The following is a 16,452-nucleotide window of genomic DNA, read 5'->3' on the forward strand; positions in this document are numbered from 1 at the left end:
TTAGCTTTTAAGGAATATATATCTAAATTTTCTTTTAGAAGAGAGTAGGTGTCCTTAAATTAACTAAATGGCTAGTCTGATTAATCTCTATATTGTTTCAGTACAGAGTTGTAGTCAGATTTTATTACTTACTCATAAGTGTCATCATGAGCAAGTTAAGTCATCTTACTTTTCCTGAGTTTTTTGTTATTTATTCATTTTTAATAATTTCATGCATGAGTATGGAATTTACAACAGTTCCACCCCTCTGTCTTCTCCATCTAACTCTTCCTATCCATGTCCCCATAACAGTTGAATTCATGACCTCTGCTTCATTATGATTAGTGCAAATGTGTCTTACTTAATCTATTCAGTGTTGTTCATCTTTACATGTATTTAGGCATGGTCACATGGGATGGCTGCTTCCTCTCTCTCTCTCTCCAGTCACCCCTAACTTCCCCTATCTATATTGCTATGTCAACTGGTGTTGTAATTTTGCAGAGCTTTTCAGGCATCCATGTTGATGAGATATCATGTGGACAGCTTTCCTGTCATGTATAGAAGACACTACATCACAGTGTCATAGGAAGTTCTGGGTCTCTGTCTCTTAGTGTCTTTCTGTTCTTTCTTCTGCAATGTTTGACTACACATTATGTAATGGGCTTGTCTTGTAGATGGACCAATTGGGGTGTGGTTGGGAACCTCATGGTCATTTATCCTCTGCATCTTGGCCAGTTGTGGGTCTCTATAATAGTCTCTACCTATTGCAAAATAGCTTCCTTGATGAGGGTGTGAGAATTACGCTTACCTGTGCTTACTACAAAATTGTCTTATTCCTAAGAATCTACCTTAGACTAAATTGAAGAGTTTGAGACTAATTTCCTTGGCTGAGGAGATTTTAAGACAGGAGATTTGATTGACTCTATCATGTGATATAGTTTTAAAAGAAAGAGAAAATTGGGAAATTTAGTACTGTAAACAAGGCTTGTGCTAAAAAAGATAAGGAGAAGCCTGAAATAGAATGGAATAAAGGAAATGATGTCCTTAGGGCAAGAACCCACCCAACTAATCCTATAAAAGGAAAAGTCCTAAAGAATTTTATGTTCTTAAAAACAATAGCAAATCAAAGCTTATGGAAATGTAATCCAAAGAGGAGGCCAGATTCCTTACCAAACAGGCAGCCAGACTTGGCAGCATCAGTCACATTGTTCTATCTTGGAACATGGAATCATGGAATATTCCTCTGTGGTTAAGGAGAGACTCATCATGTGTCCCTGCATGGAGGCACAGAGAGGTCATTTCATGAGATGTGACAGTAAACTGAGATTGTGTTGAAGACCCCAGAAATTTGGAGGTGCCAGATCCATGGAATGTTTGCCAGGGAGAGCTGAAAACAGCCCAACTGAATACTAGCCCAAGAGACAGAAGTTACAGTCAGCAAATCTGGAAAGGAAGAGCCATTTAATCCCTTTGACGATGGACATGGAACTGCAGGATTTGGAGTTTTCATCGTTGGGTTTTGGTTTTGTTTTGGCCTAGTGTTTTCTCTCTACACCAATACTCCTCCCTTTGAGAAAGTCGTGTATATTCTGGGCCATCATATGCTGGAAATACGTAATTTTTATTTTTTTTTATTTTATAGATATGTAAGATGAATTGCTAAATGGTCTTATTAATAAAAAACCCAGAGCCAGATATTGGAGGGAAAGCTGAGAAATCAGAGGAACAGAACAAGCCACAACCATAAGTTACACTAGGAAATCCTCAGCCCAAGAAATATCTATTTCCTATATACCCACGCCTATATGCCTTTCTGTCCCTGTGACCTCACTTCCTCTCTCTTCCCAGCTACTTCATTTTCCTCTGTCTGCCCATCTCTATCACTTCCTGTCTGTCTGTACAAATCCAGAACTCCATGGTTCACTACTTCTGGGATTAAAGGCATGTGCCACCACACCAGGTTCTGTTCCCAGTGTGGTCCTGAACTCACAGAGATCTGAATGAATCTCTGCCTCCCTAATGCTAGAATTTAGGGCATGTGCCACACTGCCTGATCTCTATGTTTAATATAATGTCTGGCTTTGAACTCTGATCCTCAGGTAAGCTTTATTGGGGTGCACAACTAAAATATAACCACACAGATAATTATAATCAAGAGATTGCCTTGAGTCTCAGAAGAAGCTTAGACTTTGGAGTTTTAAACTGTCTTGAGACTGTGAAGACCTTTGGGGACTTCTGAAGTTGAACTAAATGCATTTTGTATTATAATATGGCTGCAAGTCTATGGGGGCCAGGGAGTGGGATGTGATGGTTTAAATGAGGATGAGCCCCTGGGCCCACATACTTGTGTGCTTCTTCCCGAGAGGGTAGAACTGTTTTTGAAAGCTTAGGGTATGTGGCCTTGAGGAAAGTGTGGAACTGGGCTTGGGCTTTGAGATTTCAAAACCCTATTCTAGTCTCAGCTAACTCTCTCTGCCCTCTATTTTTGGATGAGGATGCAAACTCTCAGTCACTCCTCTATCACCATGCTTGCCTGCTTGTTGTCGAGTCTCCTGATGATGTTCATGGACTCACCCTCTGAAACTAAGCACGAAATTCTTTCTTCTACAAGTTCCCTTGATCATGGTGTCTCAGCACAGTAATAGAAAAGTAACTATGGCACAAATATTTAAAGCATAGCTTAATGGTTAATATTTAGTGGTACTGTTGATATGCAAAGTTATAAAGTAAATGCAACATTTTCTTCTGGAATTCATAAGATATGTTCCTGTCATATGAGCTGTGGTGGTATTGTGTTCCCCAAAATATTGTGTACCTTAGTAAACTTATCTGGGGTCAGAGAACAGAAAAGCCACTAGTTAGGCAGTGATAGCACACACCTTTAATCCTAGCATTCCATAGACAGAAATCCATCTGGGATCTCTGTGAGTTCAAGGCCACATTGGAAACAGCCAGGCATGGTGACTCATGCCTTTAACCCCAGGAAGTAAGCCTTTAATCCTAGGGAGTGATGGTAGAAAGCAGAAATGTATATAAGGCGTGAGGACCAGAAACTAGAAGCATTTGGTTAGTTAAGCATTTGGCTGGTTAAGCTTCAGGCTTTTGAGCAGCAGTTCAGCTGAGACCCATTCCGGATGAGGACTCAGAGGCCTCCAGTCTGAGGAGACAAGACCAGCTGAGGATCCGGCGAGGTGAGATAGCTGTGGTTTGTTCTGTCTCTCTGATCTTCCAGTGTTCATCCCAATAACTGGTCTCGGGTTTGATTTTATTAATAAGAACTTTTAAAGATTCATGCTACAATGAACTATACCATGGTTCCTGCTTATATTACATAACTGCACTGTATATGTGAAAGTAGCCATGGATGACACGTAGACAAATTTGTGCACTGTGTACTAATACAATTTTATTGACAAAAACAAATGGTAGACTCCATAGTTTAAAGGTCATAGTTTCATGGCCCATAATACAATCAATAAATTATCAAGCTAACCAATAGTTGGTTTCCTTTGTGAATTTCAATAAGGGAACTTGGTGTGTTATCATTGTGGTTCTCTTTATTATGTGATATTATTGTCTTTAGTGGTGTGAGTTGTAGATTTTGAGCTGCTAACTCATGTATGTTTCAGACTGGCCTCAAAATTCCCATGTAGCTAAATATAACTGAATTTCAGAACCTCCTATCTCCACATCCCTAGCTGTGGAATTCAGGTGTGCTTCACATGCATAATATACATGATGACGGACTTAGTGCCAGGTAGTCAAGCACTCTGCCAATTGAACTGTATCCCCAAGCTGAAGATTAGGATTTAGAGGGAGATAATAATATGCATAGAAAATACAAGCAATCAAACAATTAATTATTGTCTAGTTAACAAAATTTGGCCTAAAGAAAGATTAATGTTATCTGAAGAGTGAAGTTCTTTATAAATAACTCATAACAAATTAAAAGCAAAAATCACAGTGTAAACTTAGTTTAGTGTAGGTCATGAATAAAACTCTGTATATGATAAATATTGCTGCAAAATCACATTGTGCTCTTTTTAAATGAAGTAGAAGTCACATCAAGAATCCCAGCATTCTTCTTTTAAAATATTTTAGTTTGTAGAGACATCATATTGTTTTCACATGCAAAGATAGATAGATAAGAAAGAGAGAGAGAGAGAGAGAAAGAGAGAGAAGCGATTAAGTAAACATTTGATTTCTTCCTGCCTCTGGGTGCACACAGTAACATTCTTTATCTTCTTCTCTATATAACTCTAAACTTTTCGGAATCAAAAGCTGCATTCAAGACCATGTTTTTAAATTTTAGTTTTTAAATTTTATTATTTCCACAGATTCCCTTATAACACAAAGAAATTACTTGTATTATAGTCATTTCTCAAAGCCAGGACCCCAAATCTCTTTCAATTTTCACCTTCCTTCACTAACCATATCTCCTTCTCTCCTTTGGAAATCAGCTCCTCTGTTTTGTGGCAATACAAACCTTATTGTTTCCTGCTGTCCTTCGCTAAACAAATATTCATTGCATGTTCATAATTACTTATTGGAAAGAATCATTGTCTTCCACTGTAGTGAACTTTCCTACTCAGAAACAACATTTGCTTTTGCATCCAGCTCTTTACTGAGACACTAAATGCAATATTAGATACTAATGATTATTAGACTGAGAAAAACATCACCTTTCTTGTGAACCTTTTTTTTTTTTATGAAGATAAAAGCAATTCTAACAAGAGGACACAATGTAGTAGAAGATCCATGATTAAATACTGCGGGGGGTCGGGGGGGTGGGTTAGTGGATGGAAGAAGACTTAAAAAAACAATTACACATCATTAGTAAATGTCTTTTGGGAGACAATAAATTCAGAGCTAAAGCTTTGATGAAATAATAAAAAAGATAAAATATTTTAAAAAATACAGGTTAAGTAGGAAAGCCATTTACTGATAAAGCTGTAGTAGGTAAGATCCTGGACGATGAGATGGATCTTGTGGTGTATCAGTGATGCATATTTTGAAAACATTGTGATCTCAGGATTCTAGCAGTGAGAATTAGACAATTAGGATGCTTCTAGTTATCTGCTGCCAAAATATTCTTTGCTATTCCAACATTCTATTATTTTTTTCCTTTTCTTTTACTTAAAATAGTTTTGTTTTCAATACAAAATATTCTGATTAAGGTTTCCCCTCCTTCAACTCCCCTGAGATTCTCTTAAGCTCTCTTCCCATCTATACTCACTCACTTTCTGTCCTTCCTTAGGGACAGAAAACAAAATCATCTAACGATTAATAATAAAATAAGGTAAGCCAAAACAAACAAATCATACTGAGGAAAAAACAAACAGAAGAAAAAGAGCCAAAGAAAAAGCACAAGAAACATTATATAAACAACACACACAAATATAAGAATCCCATAAATTCACAAAAAAACTGTCATAATACATACACAAAGAGGACCACTACTGAAAGAAAAAAAAAACAAAAAAACACTGACAAAACATTATGAGACGAAGAACCTTTAAAGATACCCTTGAGTTTGTTTTGTGTTGGCCTTCTACCACTGGGTGTATGGTCTACCCTTAAGTGCTATGTATCCTAGTCAGACTCCATTGGAGAAAAGTAAGTTTTCATTTGTGAGTGATTATCAATTGAAGATAGCTTCTGTGTCCTTATTTATTTAAGGTTTGTTTGGTTTTTGTTTTTGATTTTTACAAATAGCAATTTTATTCTTTGCTCATTTGTGTATGGTAAAAGCTCTGTTTGCACCCTTACTTATCCTTGCTTTTACTGATAGGCAGAATCATAGCTGTGGTAGTAATTCTATATCTTTTGCTTTAGAGTACATACAGTACAGTCCCTCCTCATGGGGGCTCTATAAACACTCCTTGAATGAAGAAATATTCCATTCAGTTTCCCCAATACAAATTCTTAAAAGCTAATCCATAACTTACACACAATTCACTAGTGCCCAATAGGTTTATTCTATTTCACTATTTTTGAACTCCTCAATCTTGAAGGATGCTCAATTGAAAACCCACCACTTACTGGTAAGAATTTTAGGACCTTCATCTTTTATGTACAAAGCATCATCTATGAGTGTGGTTTTTTTTAAGATATATGAATATGTCATACAGGACACATAGAGACGTTATCTCTTGTTTTTTTTTTTTTTTTTAAGCCTGGAAAATATGACAAGCTACACTAGAATGAAGTGAATAGCTTTGCTGTTTTGCACCATTAATGGAAAGTCATTATTCATCAATTTGGTTCAATCTCCAGAAGTCATGTGAAATGCAACAGAAGCATCAGTGTTGTCTCAGAAGAGTGAGGCTATTGTTTTATCGTAGCCTTTGTACTCACCATCAATGTACAAACCTTGAATTTTGTCTTCATTAGCAATGGAACATAAAATGTAGGCTTTCTTTGCCTTCAAAGGCTGATTTTATTTGAGATTCAGTACACACTACATAATAATTGAGTGTTGATCATGACACTTGAGCAATGCTTTTGAAGAGTTGCCACTAAATGAGGATTTTTATTTCTGATCCACAAGGAACAACGGAAAATAATCCAATGTTAGTGGTAACTTTCTACCCAGTTTGGTCACTGTAGAAAGCCAGACTCGGGGATTTCCAATGAAATAACCTCTGGTATCCCTGTGACCAGACACCTAACAATAAAATACTAGGTTTTGCTAACTTAAATGCAAAGAAATTTTTTTTTATCATTGTGAACTTTGATATATGTGGTGCTTTGTTGTAGGAAGAAGCTTTATTCAGTAGGTGCTTGAGGGAATTCCTGGACTATTCTTTTATATGTGATTGTGGGTTATGACTATAGAGCTGTAGTACATCTAGTGGAGGTTTTAAATTAAAGGCCCTCAATAGATCTCTATACACATTGTACTACGATTTTAATAAAGCCAATGATATTAGAAGAAAACATCATGAAATTAACATTTTTTATGTTTAAAAAAATTTTATGGTATCTTTCTTTAAGTCATAAATCATGGTGTTTTATGGTGTTTTCATTCACACATGTGAAGTTAAAATGATGACAATACAGGGACAAAATATTGCGTCCAACATTTCACAATTACCTATCAAACCATGTTAAAAGCAGCAATGACCCACTCATTTAACACAGTTCACAAGGATGAGACATTATTACCAACTACAACCCTCAGCATTATAGATTAAACTGGGGTTTCTATCATTATCCTATAAATTTATATTTTTAAGGTTTGTTTGGTTTTTGTTTTTGATTTTTACAAATAGCAATTTTATTCTTTGCTCATTTATGTATGGTATTCAGATAGACCTAGAGAACACTTGAGCACACAGTATTTGCTATAACAGACAAAAGTGACACATTTACATAATTATCTGCTCACATTTAACAATATTTTGCCTGAATATCTTTTCATGAGTATATATTTTATTTATTTATTTATTTATTTATTTATTTATTTATTTATTTATTTTTTGTTTTTTTCGAGACAGGGTTTCTCTATGTAGCTTTGCGCCTTTCCTGGAACTCACTTGGTAGCCCAGACTGGCCTCGAACTCACAGAGATCCGCCTGGCTCTGCCTCCCGAGTGCTGGGATTAAAGACGTGCGCCACCACCGCCCGGCTGAGTATATATTAATTATACAAAACAATGGTTTCATTGTGACACTGCCACATATGCAAAAAAATGTACTTTGCTTCACTATTACTGCTCTTCTCGCCTCCATTTCATCTGCTCCAATTTCTCTTCCAAAAAGTCTCAGTTGTACTTGTGCTGTTATGTACTTTATGAAAATCTAAATTCTGTTTATAGAAGAGGTCATTCATTACTTGCTTGTGTGAAACTTGTTAATTTGTTAATATAATTTCAGGTCCATTCATTTTCCTATGAATAATATGTTTTCCTTCTCTAGGAGTGAATAATATTCATCTATGTGTATACACAATATTCCCTATTACACATTCATCTATGATGGATGCCTTGCCTGGTTTCCAGCTATTCTGATTATTGGTGTGAGAAATGTGAATGTATGGGGATCTATACTGTATGCTGACCTTGTTTCTTTTAGCACTACACTTAACCATTGTATAGTAAGATCTTGTAGCCATTGATATTTTTGTTTTGTGAGAAGCTCCATATTATTTTCCATAGTTACTAGATGAATTCATACACCAAACCTAGAGTATTCTTATTCTATTTTTTTTTTTTGATAATAGCTATTCTGCCTAGGTTGAGGTGGAATTTGTGCAGTTGTTTATTAGTGTTAGTTCTTTGAGTTTTGACCATTATTAATCCTCTTGCTCAATTCTTCTTAGATTCCCCCCCCCCACCTTTCCTAACTACCTAATTTGTGCCTTCTTTTTTATTTTGATCCATCAAGACCAAATTGTGCAGCCTTTATATCCATGAAATGTCACCTTCTACTGGAGCTTGGTTGACCAGTCAGGGACAACATTCATAAAGAAGACTGACTCTCCCATTCATAAAAAAAGATTGACTCTTCAATAGGTGTGGGGCTTCATGTTCACCTTCCCTCTCCATGGAGGGTTTTGGTCTGGATTGAGCTTGCATGGGGCTTGTGTGTAGTGTTGTACCTGCTGTGATTTCACATGTGGAGCTGCCCTGTTGTGTCTGTAGGACATTGTTATCTCACCACTTCTGCCTCTTTTTGTTCTACCTCCCCTTCCTTCAAAAGGATCTCTGTGCCTTGGAACGGGGTGGTACAGTATATATGCCCCATTTGGAGTGGAGCACTCTGTAGACTCTTATTCTCTACACCTTGACCAGTTGTGGGACACCGTGATAGTCATCATTTGGAGAGCAGAGTAGCTGACTAAAAGGAGGTGCCAGTCATGGGTTAAGACTCCTAAATAGCATGAAACAACTTCTAGATATTTACAGGTTTTTGAAAGAGCTATGTTTTCTCACCACCTTACTTAGTGTTTCAGGAGGAAATGACAATATGGATAGTAGAAGGAAAAGTGAAATTTGAGGTGACATGATAATTGGTGCACTGCACATCAGCAAGGGTTTCAGAGAATGGCTCTCACATGTGAGAGAGTAGTATATAATTATCCTTGTCTGAACACCAAAAATATCAATTCCATACCAAGAGATATGTTTATGTCTAAACCAGAATCCTAGGTTTTAAAAAAATCATACTAATTCACTTAGTTTAATACTTCAATATCTACTAAAGGACGTTTCATTTATTTTAGTGGATTATTGTAAATTGAGATTTCTTCCTACATCATAGACAAGTTCTGCTTTTTCTATATGAAAAAAATAACAATGTGCCATATCATGAGAGTATCAAAGGAATGACTGTTTGGAGTCCTCATAGAATCTGAAAACGGCATCCTTGCAAACAAAAGTAAAAAGATGAAACTAGACAATAAAGATAAATGTAAGAAAACAAAGAAACTCGGGAATTACTGCAAAAGGAAAATAACTGCAACTCCCTCCTTACCCATTACACAGTCATTGCCTCCAGTGAGGAACAGTAGTTCTTTTGACAGTGTGTAACTGTGGTTTCTGAGTTAACTAAGAACCACTATATTCTAGATATGGGATGCAAATGATCTTTCTTACAGGTGAGCAAATACTGATGCAGTAATCCAGAATGAAATATTTTTCATCCCTAGTGGGAATAAGTTGCACTAGCTATTCAGATAGGAATTGCCTCTAAAACCCAAACTTACTGTAAATTACATTTATGCTCAGATACTGGTCTGGTCAAAGAAGTCATTCCCACAGTTGGAGAATTCTCCTTAAAAAAGAATATTTTGGAAAATATGTCACCTGGAATGTGATATGTAAGGACCTATGCATTTATGTTAATAGAAAAAGAATAGTTCATTTAAGGTAGAACGTTCTATTTAAAAAAATGTAAAAATGTGTTAAAATATGCAGGGTATAAGAGAGGGTTTAGAAGGAGGAAAGGGAAGTTAGAAAGATTGTAATTATAATATCAAAAAATAAAAATATTTATAAAAAGTTTAGAGAGCAACCCTTTTCAAAGATTTTTTATATTCCTCTAGAAAACCTATCAAGATCCGGGCAACAGCTCTCTGCCTGATCTACCTCTGAGGGGAGCCATTTTGGGTGGCAGGATACTTTCCTCTGACATAGTTCTAGATTCAACCTCTGCATTGGCTGAGTTATGTGTTTCTTTTACCAGTTTCAAGATGGAGATGATAGTGCACACCCCTCTCCATGTATAGAGGAGTGAATGAGACTCACAGATGAACTTTCACCAAAATTGTCTTCTTCCAATTACCCTTACATGGGGAGGGGGAGAGGGCAGGGGTGACCAGCTTTGAATGGTTGGACAAGCTCTTGCCCTTCCTTTGGTAAATTATACACTTGAATTAACATAGCTCACAAAACATGCTAACATAGCACCTTAAGCACTATCCCTTTTATGTCGGATGACATTCCAATAAGGAATCACAATTGTGAAATTAGGTGATTGTGTACAGGATGATAGGTTTAAAATAATACTTCAGGATTATGGATATCTTTAAATATATCCTTAAGCACCGGTAGTGCTTGAGAAACTTCAAGGAATTGTTTCCTTCTAAAATAACGTCCAATTCTTTTTTAATTAGCCCTCTCCACATTCCAAGGCTAGTGTATGAGAAAACTTTTCCTATCAAAGCTATCATGACAAAGGCCAATATTTCACCAAACTTCTAAATTTCATGAAATGAGTGTGTGTATATGTCTGCCTAAGCCCTGTACTTTCTGAAGACTGGGCTCCAGCATACCCTTCTCTTCACATTGGTTTTGAATTAGCCAGATAATGAGGTTGAACTCATACCAATAAGATGAGACACATTCATTACCTGAATTAAAATAAAAACTAACTATACTTCTCACCCTGGTGTGCTTGTTGGCCCAGTTTGGATCATAGCATGTATTTTTTACTAAATGAAATTGCCTTGCTGGGTTACTTTGCTTTGTTTGTTTATTTTTTGTGTGGTACAGAGAATATTCTTTTCCAAAAATTTGAGAGCTTGTCCTGGATTTTAAATCCATCCAGGATTGTGTTCAGAACCCCTCCCCTAGTGTCCACTGGGGAGCTATCCCACATCTGTGTTGCAGCAGGAAATACAGTTTTAGATGAAAGACCCTCTGAGATTAGTAACATTCTCAGGATGGAACGTTTCTTAGCAACATAAGGAAGGGCCTAAGCAGGTATCAAGGCTACCAGGAATTTCTGTACACAGACCAAGATAATATATGCAATGGAAAATAGCAAAGTACTCAGAGGTAGCTGGAACATACTGGAAGTTGTCTGAGAGTGAAGGATTGATATGGAAGGCAAGAAATCATCTCCTTAGGGATGGAAATTGAGCCTCTAAGGGCCTCTCAATTTAAGAACCAAATGGGTAAGTAATCAGACTAAACTCAGCTCCAAGTAATATAAACAGTTTCACCCAGACAGGGTGGAAAACAACCCATTTAGCTGGCACAGTGACTCTCCCGCCTTGTTCAATATACCCCTCCCTGCCCACAATAAGGGAGATGGAGCACTGAAAGACCCACAGAACCGACGCTTAACTCCCTATCTTCTCTCTGGACACAGGTTTCTCTGTTTTTTCCACCCTCCAATTCTTTCCCTCAGATAACCTATGAGACTTTGGATTTGGTTTGAGGGAAGGGAGAAGTATAGAGAGCCACTTAGTGTGGTTATGTTCAATAGTGCCTTAGACCATAAAATTCCCAGACATTCGTTTTCTAAGTGAGTAGAAGTGCCACACAAGGCTACTATGGTTTTAAGTCGAGTAATTGTTTAAGGAGTTGATTTCTAAGGGACATAAACTATAGCCAATGCTGAGTTCTGCAGACTCTTCTTATCTCATCATTGGTTATGCTGGAGTGGGACACAATGGCACCACCATCTTCTTCTTTTTAAGTCTACCAAGTGCTCCTAATAAAACAGCCCCTAATGTGGGCACACTCCCCATTACTTCTGCTTCCTTAGTGGATTCCTTTTGCAGTAAGAAATAGTACCTAATAGCCAAGGGTCCATATATCAAAACAACATCCAGATGACATCGCTTGGTGTTCTCATTTATAATTAATGGTAAGATGTGTGAACTTCTTTTCCTTGGGTTGAGAGCATGGGCATTTCTTCTTCTGTTTATTTGCTTTGCTATTTTACTACATACCTAAGGGTACTTTCTTCTACAGCATCCATGCTTTTAAAACTCTGATGCTTGTTGGAAAAAGATAAAAGGAATGACTATTCACGTTTAATCTATAAGATGCATGGATCTCACTGGGACTTGTGCCTTGAAGGAGGATGGGCTCATTTTATCCTGAATCTTGCCAGGAACAAAATAGTCTTGTGATTTGTTGACATTTTGGCTAGTGACATTGACATTGTCAAGTTGGTGGCAACCATGTAACTTGAAAGTCATCTTGGTTAGTGACTATATCAAACTGAAGAATGCCATGTGACTTTAACATAATCTTTATTAAAGTAACCACATGGCATGAACCATAATGGTACTGCCCCTATATGTTCCAGTTCTTTTGAGTCCTTAAGGGATCATTACACCCCTAGTATTTACTACCTCTAATGTTCCAATCCTTGTCTCTTTTTTATTTTCATAGTACTGGATGCTTAATGGGATCCTGGAAATGGGAGACCCAGAGGAGATTCTACCACATTGCCAGGTAATAACATCAGTTCATTTTTTTTTTAATGAATCAAACTAAGAAGGTAACACCAGACATCCACAGTAATTTTTTAGCATAATAATTATTTTGCATGATATATCTACTGGTTTCTAGAGGAGATGTAGAGTTTTCTAGCCATGTACCTATATCACTAGCCAGCCTCCTAGGGGAGCTAACATTTTGGGATGGCTAGATCTGAGAAGCTCATGCAAATTTGCAGTTACTCAAAGGAAACTTTGGAAAGAAAGCACAGATTCCAACCAGGACCTGAATAATAAATTGCCATGCTAGACTAGACGTTACTGGGGGCAGCTGCAGTAGCTGGAGGCAAAGAGGAATCAATCAGCTTGCTTGGGAAGCCAGTGATGCATGCTCTGCTGGGATGTAGAGGCAGTTCTTTTTGCCAAGCATCTCCAAGCCCATTTTCTTTTTCTAACTGAAATAGAAAATTATTTCCTTGCTCAAGATTTTTTTCCTTCATTCTTGTCTACTTTTGTTTCTACCCGACTAAGTCCTGAATACCCTTGATTTTGTTTTTGCTTTCTAGTTGCTGTGACATAGACAGGGTAAGGAAAAAGAATAGGCTTGATCTCTTTCCAAGTTCTTTTACACGTTATTGTTTTCTGTGCTCTATATTCTCTAGATTACAGGTACTGAATCAAGAACACATAATAGTAATAACAAATAAAGTAAAAGACTCTTAACAGTAAATGTGTGGGGAATGTGTGTGTGTGTGTGTGTGTGTGTGTGTGTGTGTGTGTGTGTGTGTGTACCCCTCTGACTAATGAAAACAAACAAACAAAAATGCACACAATTTTCATCCCAGCATCATAGTATTTCTAACCTTTTTAAAAATGTTTTTTTTGGGCTGTAATATAATTATAGTATCTCTGCCTTTCCATATTTCCCTCCCAAACCCCTCCTCTCTTTCATATTCATGGCCTCTTCTTCATTAATTTTTATTGCATTGTATATTAGTAAAAAAAGAGATTCTCAATCCCCAAGAAGTAAGGTTATACCCAGTACTAATTACTTTTCTCTTGCTGTGATCAAACACCATGACCAAAGCAACATGAATACGTTTTTTTTTTTTTTTTTTTTTTTTTCTGTTTGTGGTTTCAGCAAGTTACAAGTCTACTGTGGTAGGGAAGCATGTCAGCAAGCAGCAGTCATGGCAGTCAGGTCAGAAAGCTAATAATAGCTCACATCCTCAATTTAAAGCATGAAGCAGAGATGGGAAACTGGAAACAGGAAAGGCTATGAAGTCATAAAGCCTGTCCACAGTGACACACTCCCCCCCCCCCCGCAAAACTGTGCCCCAAAGTCTTTTCAAACATTTCCAACCAGATATCATGTGTTCAAATGTCTGGGTTTGTGAGGGACATTTCACACTCAAACCACCACTGACTCTGAGGAAGCTCGACTTTACTTTTACATAGAAGATATGATGTAAAATTGTCCACATTTTCAATAATTGACAATACTGAGGCTATATTTTTGCATGGTGACTATAAACTTTACAAGGATGGAAGTATTATGATTAAGTTATCCTGAGCAGTTGATAATATGAAGCAATTACATTACTCTTGGATTGTCGTATCACTACATAAATAAGTTTAGGAGGTTAACTGAATCATCTTAAGTGTATCCTTTTATCATAAGCTTAACTTCTGCTAGAAATTTTTTCTCTCTCCTGGCATATCTCCAATTAATGAAACATATCATTATTTATCACAGGAAAATAAATGTTCCATGTCTACGTAAGTTATAACCTATTTATATAGGAGTATCAGCTTTAAGTAATTAGAAGGATGTTTAGACAATATAGGCTAAACTAGACTTATATTATTATTCCCAAACAATAAATAACAATATTTGAATACATACATTTCCTATGCTACCACTTAGAAATATCTAAATTCATAAGAGAAAAACATAGGAAATAAGTACAAAGTATATAATGCTAATGAGACACTTAAGTTAGTATTAGAGCTGCTGAGTACGTGTCGTTGAAAGCTCTGAACTTTGAGTCACAGTTACTTATCAAGATTTCGATTGTGTGGAGCTGGGGAAACCAGTGGCATTGTTCCAGGTGCCATTGGAGACCATCCCTGGCTCTTCCATTAATCAGAAGAATACACAGGTCTAAATATTGACTGGTGATTTACCTTCCTCTCCTGGAGGATCTCAGGAGACTGATGCTATAAAAGAAAAGAAAGCCAAATGCACAAAATCTGAGGTTTGGAAAAAATAAGGAATGAGAAAATAATCCTTTCTGTGTATTAAAGATCAATCCTTTTCTGAAAATGAAATTATTCCTATGTAAGTAAAAGGTCATTCCTAGTCATTGATTGTACTTTGGGAACTAACATTTACCAGAAATAATTCAATTCTGTTATATATTTGCATGTATAGTATACATCTTTTATAAGTTTAATCTACACATATATTTATGCTATAGATCCTCAAATAATGCTTCACATAAATATGTATTTGAAACATTTAAGATTTTTGTTTACATAAACAGGTATTTAAGTACTCTATAAATTATAATCACTTCCTCAAGTAAGTATGATGTATCTTTCATGAAATTTAAAGTGACATTAAAGAATTTTTAAATTTTTATTATAAAATTTTATAAATCACTTTCACCTGATTATTGAATATTCACTGACATCTGTAGAACAGGAAGTATAATTTGTCATGCATTGTTAGATGCACATTGCTGTTATGAAGCTTATTGATATTGAATGCATTACTCCACATGGATATTATTTGTTCTCAAAAAGTGAATGAATGAAAGATATTAAAAATGAGACTCTGCATTCAAAATTGCTTCAGGATACTAGCATGATCTTAAAAATACATCTGGACAGATTAATCAAACTGTAAGCAAAGATTCTTTAGTTCAGATCTAGACATTCCATCATCCATTCTCAAGTGTGAAACAAAGTTCTTTTGGGGTCTTTATGGTATTCATCTTTCATTATAATATTTTGACCATTACAAAGTAACATTTATAACAAATGATAGAGTCACTAACTACCTAAAATTGTTTCTGCCTGAGATCTGTCTCAAAGCTATAAAAAAGATATGAATGCTGTCTTCGGAGGAGAACAGTATACTTAAGGTGAATCAAGTATACCAGGATTACAGAAAAATCATTTGGATACCTTGGCCTTGCCTCTTTCCTTTCCTACAGTTCACATCAAGATATGCCCTAAAATCCTTGAGATTGCCCACTTTCCAGAGTACTGATACTCTGGCTTTACATTGTTATTTGCTCATAGTACTTCATGAACATAAGCAAAAGTTATGCTTTCCTCAGGTCAATAATTCCTCATTCTAATTACAGATACTTCTCCAGTTTGCAGTCATTTCTGAATATCTTAGAAAAACATGGCATCTAATAATCAGTGCTGATCGATGGGTAGTGAGTTCAAATCAAGAAAACGGTAAGAGAGTTTTGAGTAGTTAGAAGACATTCTAGTTCTTTCAAGGCACGTTGTTTCAAAGTTCTAAGCCACAAGAAATACATAGTTTTTAACTGTATTTTTTGAGAACTATATACATTAAAATCTGAATCACTTTTGCCTCTCCCTCACTCCTTCAACTCTTCCCAGGTGCCCTCCCACTCCTCAAATTCATGACCTCTTCCTATTATTACATATACATACATCTTTGCATGTATGAGTGTAATATATACTCAATATATATAAAGTATTGAGTCTATTTAGACACAAGATAAGACATTGCTCTTATTTATATGTGTTCAG

At 36.3% G+C, this 16,452-nt stretch overlaps 1 long non-coding RNA gene across 1 annotated transcript; it reads left to right on the forward strand.

Moving 5' to 3' along the window:
• Positions 1-1,243: 1,243 nt before the first annotated feature.
• Positions 1,244-16,126, forward strand: LOC119087753. The gene is made up of 3 exons (XR_005091227.1): positions 1,244-1,593; positions 12,611-12,673; positions 16,032-16,126. It is a non-coding gene; the product is annotated as an uncharacterized LOC119087753 (long non-coding RNA).
• The last annotated feature ends 326 nt before the right edge of the window (positions 16,127-16,452 follow it).

The sequence above is a fragment of the Peromyscus leucopus genome, chromosome 4 (genome assembly GCF_004664715.2).
Source record: "Peromyscus leucopus breed LL Stock chromosome 4, UCI_PerLeu_2.1, whole genome shotgun sequence".
Classification (NCBI taxonomy): domain Eukaryota; kingdom Metazoa; phylum Chordata; class Mammalia; order Rodentia; family Cricetidae; genus Peromyscus; species Peromyscus leucopus.